The sequence below is a fragment of the Lactuca sativa genome, chromosome 2 (assembly GCF_002870075.4).
Source record: "Lactuca sativa cultivar Salinas chromosome 2, Lsat_Salinas_v11, whole genome shotgun sequence".
NCBI classification, from domain to species: domain Eukaryota; kingdom Viridiplantae; phylum Streptophyta; class Magnoliopsida; order Asterales; family Asteraceae; genus Lactuca; species Lactuca sativa.
In genome coordinates, this window is record NC_056624.2 from 77,819,931 (window position 1) to 77,825,930 (window position 6,000).

Consider the following 6,000-nt stretch of genomic DNA (forward strand, 5'->3'; position numbering starts at 1 on the left):
AGAAGTGAGGAAATGAGGAGTAAACTCATGCCTTAAGCATGAGTTCACGACCTAAGTGGAGTTTACGGCCCAAACTCTCCAAGTTTGGCCGTAAACACCATGTTAAGGTGTTTAACGTTTTATTGTTGCACCATAATCCGAGAAAATGCTTCCTTTTATTTGTTCACTTGACGAATTAATATTAAAACACTCAAACGAACTTTAAAACGGCTAAAAATTAGCAGAAATGAGTTTCACTTTTAATTGAAGTGCTTGACTGTAGGGTTTGTACAAATGAAAATTTCGGGTTGTCACAATCAATGCTATCAAAGTAGGATGTAACAATTGCAGTGGATCTCACCTCATCTAATATTGTCCACTTGATAAAAATGGTAATAGAAAGGAAGAAAGTTATTATGTCATTTGGAGATAAATACGATGATTAAACTCTTGAAGAAAAGAAAAAAAAGCAATCGCATGGAAGCTTGGAGATATAAAAGGAATAAACTTGTCATTACGTTCAGATAACATCCTAATGGAAGAAGATTCTACGCTAATTGTGCAACCACACCGATGATTAAACCCAAAGATGTAAGAGGTGGTTAGATAGGAAGTAGTTAAATTATTAAACGAAAGAATGATCTACCCGATTTCTGATCGTCAATCGGTTAGTCCAATACATGTTGTCCTAAAAAAGGAAGAATGACAGTTATCGCAAATGATAAAAATGAATTAATTCCAAAAAGAACTGTGACTGGCTAGATATATTGCATAGATTACCGTAAATTAAACAAAGAAACTAAAAAATATCACTTTCTTCTCCAATTTATTGATCAAATTCTAGAATGTCTCTCCGGGAATACATATTGCTATTTCCTAGATGGTTTTTCTGCAGGTCGTATCAGAGGGTTAGGGCAGCATGGGAGATGGCCTAGGGCCTCCAAATTTTTGGGGCCCATTTTTATGTATTTACTTATATTATTTTAGAAATAAAAAAGCTTTTGGTATTAAGTCATTGCAGGTAGAGGAAAAAAGGGACTTGTTTTTTTATTTTGCACGGGGCCTCAAATTAACTTGAGTCGGCCCTACTTTTCTGGATATTTCCAAATACTTATTTACCCAAAAGATCAAGAAAAGACAACTTTTAATTACCCATTTCGAACGTATGCATACAGAAGAATGACATTTAGACTTTGCAACTCACTTGCTACATTCCAAAGATGTATGATAACAATTTTTCATGACATGGTTGAAAATACCATTAAAGTCTTTATGGATGATTTTTTAATATTTGGAAACTCTTCCGATTATTGTCTATTAAATATAGATAAAATGTTGGCTAGATGTGAAAAGAACACTTTAGTATTAAACTGGGAGTCTTGGGAGAAATGCCCTCTAATGGCAACGGAGGGAATTGTCCTCGGACAAAAGGTTTCACGTCAAGGAATTGAGGTTAATAAGGCAAAGATAGTAACAATCGCTAAGTTACCACCAACAACTAACATAAAAGGAGTATGAAGCTTCTTATGGGATGCATGATTCTATGGAAGATTCATAAAGTACTTTTAAATAATCACACGCCCTCTGACACAACTCTTGCTAAAGGACGCCAAATTCAAATTTTCCAAAGAGTGTCTAACAACTTTTGATAAATTGAAAGAAATATTAACTACCGCTCCAACCATAGTTGCTCCAAATTGGAATTTACTCTTTGAATTAATGTGTGATGCAAGTGATTATGTTGTAGGAGTAGTTTTAGGGAAAATGATTAATAAAAAAAAAAACTTAAGCCAATATAATTTACTAGAAAAACATTAAACCCAATCCAAATTATTTATATGTTGTAATTTTTTTAGCTTCTTGCGACCTTTCTTAATAAAATTAATTTGCTTTAAAAAATATTAACTCGCTACCTATGAACATGAAGGCATAAGGGGTCATCCCTTGAACCTGCAAAGGGACGTATCTCTATTGACCCTTGTCATTTGTCGCATTTAGGGTCAACTAGTCTTATACAAGTATTCACTCCACATCACTTATTTGTATTATAACGTAGTCTAAATCCCTTTTGACACTCATATAAATTACAGTTATATATAATAGTCGATTGACACTAAAATAGCTGACATATTACTTGTTATTTTATATTAGTTGAACCTTTTATACAAATTAATTTTATTACAATTGACAAAACTCATAAAAATGATATAATTATAAAAGTACAAATAAGTAAACATGGAACTTTTTGTTTAAATATGTAGTTTTTCTATAAGGAAAATTAAAAGATGTTCAGTGAAACCAAACTAGTAAGTTACTACCCCCATTTCACGGGAGAACCAAACTTACGTAACTATGAAAGTATATGGAGCAAACATGCTAATATACAAAATCCATGTGGGCAAAGTTTGAAACCAAAAAAGTATAGGGACGAAACATGGCAATATATTGTGGTGCGTGTGGGGGGCATAATCTGCAAATGTACTAAGTAGGGACTATTTTTGTAATTTTTTAAACACATACAGTTTTCATGAAATAAAAGCACAAGAACCTTTTTTGTAAATTACGGAGACATTTTCTATTTGGTAGAGTTAGAGATGGACTTTAGATCTGGACCGGTTCGGAAACGGAGCCGGTTTCCCTATATTATAAGAACCGGGAATCGGACCACCGGTTCTAGCACCGGTTCCGGTACCGGTCCTAGTTTTTCGGTTATTTTTCAAACTAAAACCGGTTAAAATATTGTAGATGATATGTTATATTTCGGAAACAGTAAATGATTCCATATTTAACCAAATTATGACTTTTTACATTCTAAATTGAAGTACAAACACTAAATTACACGGTGAAAAAAAATCAAGTAATTTCGACGTCATATGAGTGAGTTATGCTCATTTTAAAAGTGGGATAGATTCAAAAAAATAAAAACAAAATACTAAAACAGAAAATACGCAGCATTGATATGCTGTCTTCTGAGGTCTATAACTGATTCAATATCTAACCAAAATATGTGTTTGTACAGTCTAAAATGATAGAACAAACACCATATTACATGCTGGAAAAAAATGAAGTAATTCCGACGTCATATAAATGAGTAATGCACATTTAAAAAAGCGGGACAGATTTAGAAAAACAAAAAAAATGTTGAAATATGAAAACGCAACATATATATTCTTTCTTTTGGGGCATGTTTTTGATTCAGTATCTAACCAAAATATATTTTTGTACAGTCAAAAATGAATTACAAACTCCAAATAACATATTGGGAAAAAAAATCAAGTAATTTCGACTTCATATGAATGAGTTATACACATTTTAAAGACGGAAAAAATGTCAAACCGCTTCCGATTTTTAGAATCGGAACCGGTTTTCATAAAAATGGAGAATCAATAACCGGACCTTATTACTTCCGGTTCCAATTTCGGTCCAGTTTCGGTTTGGTTCCAATATATGAAAATCCTAAACATATAAACTATTTTTGTAAAATAAAAACTTTATAAGGACATTTTGTTAAATTAAAATTTTATAGGAACTAAATATCTCAATATCCAAAACCTTTGAGGTAAAAATCTAAAATATAAAAGTGCACTGTTTATTTCCAATTTGCAATTACTATATGTAATAATGTATAACCATGGTTTTATTTGTTAAATAAACAAATATTTAAACTACTTAATTGTTTACACGTAATGTTGGAAGATGAGAGAGATGCCGTTTAGAAGCATGTGAAAGGAGGCGACAATAATACACACATAATGTGATGTTATATCATTGAGTGTGCTTGCTTCCACCCAAAAAGGTCCCTTACTAACATACCCATGTTCCCGAATGGTCTGTTTGTAAATACTGATCTTTTTGTCAAAAGAAACTTATAAATGTGTTGGGAAACAATGTTAGATACAATACAAATAAAAAAGAAAAGAACAGTTAATAAATACATCACGTTTGGAAGAGGCAATACATGAGAAGCGGATTTTTTTTTTTAAAGATAATTGAATGATTATATTGAAAAGTTAGCAAAAAGCTAATAAAAAAGAATTACAATGACAACAGGTTTTTTGACCACCCGACCAACTAAGACTAAATCTTTTATTCCTATGAACAATCTAGGAATAGGAAGATTCAATCGATCTATCCACAAGCACATCCTTTTTATATTTTTTTATAACGAAAAATAATATTATTTCTAAAATTCCATACCATCCACCACAACCTCATAATAATAGCTTCAAAGACTATATGCTTCATTTTGAAAATCCTAATAGAATCGATCAATACCGACACGTCTCCCAATTCATTAAAGTGAGGAATAAGCAAGTCATACAACTTCCCTATAAACTCCCACAAAACCTCCACAAGTCACAAAAACATGGAAAATACCTTCAATATCCACTTTACAAAGCGTGCAAATTACGATTCCACATCAATACTTCTCGCCTCTAAATGAGCCATGTGTATGACATCATTTACTTAGTGATCGGTTGTTTTTTAAGACGTTAAATATCTATAATGTGAGAACCATATCTGCAACATCTACAAAACAAAAGGGGAATTGTATGCTTTAAGAAGAATTTTTTCTAGTGTGAGAACCATATATGCAACATCTGCAAAACAAAAGGTGAATTGTATGCTTCGAGAAGAAATTTTTTATTTTAACTTCTGTATGTTAAAAAACTTAAAAGTTTTCAACACTGAAATTTAATGGGAAAATGACACATACGCCCTATAAACCTTCTAGGGTTTACCTTTTTAGTCACTTAACTTTTTAAGTGGTTTTATGAGGGAACGAAGTATGTTAAAACCTAGCAATTTAGTCTCTATTACTTATTATACCCGGTAACCCTGCCACATCGTCCCTATTTGACACATCATCAATGACATGGCAAAATGGTAATTATGTCCGATGATCCAAACGATGTCGTTTTGGAATGTGAAACGTAGAGGGCACGTTCGCAGTATCCCCCCTCCCCCCCCCCCCCCCCCCCCCCCGCGCCTCCGTATAAAACTAGAATATTGTGCCCTAAAATGGCACAATTCAAAATGTGGTTACCTTATTGCACCCTTAACTTCAATAGCAATTTCCAAAACCATGCCTTCACAATCATCTCCAAATCACAGTTGGTCACCCAACTACAGTCGGCATATGGCTGAGAATATCTCCAACGGAGTAACCAATGAAGACATGGCAACCAATCTGCTCTAGACATAGTTGGAGGTGTTGCTTGTGAGGGAAAAGATTGCAAACGACCTTCGTGAACTACGACACAGTGTCACTAGAGACTTGGAAGCCCTAAACCATGAAGTCGATGATGTTAGGGTAGGTCAGCTTGATCTGTCTAACATGGTTGTTGATTTGAAGAAACTTTTGGGTTTACTACAAGCATCATATCTCAACATCGTCTTGGGTAAAAACAAGTGCAACAAAGTCAAGTGGGTTGTTGAGGTTTTTGTTGTCGCTATTGTGGGGGCGTTAACCTAAAAATTCTTAAAATGACTGAAGAACTTTAGGTTACAACATTTCTATCGTGGGTTTGTATTTTCTTTTTATGTGCATCTGGTTTATTGTCCTTATTAGTAAGGCATTTTGTTCTTTGTGTTGTGTTTCTCGTGGTAGTAGTTGGTGGTCGTGGTTGGTATTTTTGTGATCATGTTGTTGTGACTATCAGTTTTTTGATGATAATCATAGGTGATTGTAGTCATATGTAGTAAGATGCATGTAGTAAGATGCAGGTACAAATCTTGTTTTCACTTGTGTAATAGATGTATAGATGTAACACAAATCCAGGAATGAAATGTAGGTTAAGTTAAAATATTGTTGTTATAGCTATGAATATGCATGTGTGATTAAGTAATACCCATATTAGTTGATGCTCTTCTTGGGACCATTTAACATCCAAAATTTTCACAAAAATGTTAAACTTTTAAAACAATATCAAATCATCAATTGTTTACAAAAATAGTTTTCCAAAACATGTCAATTATCAGAGTTTCTTAAAATCACAAACAAAACATGAGGAAGTGCAC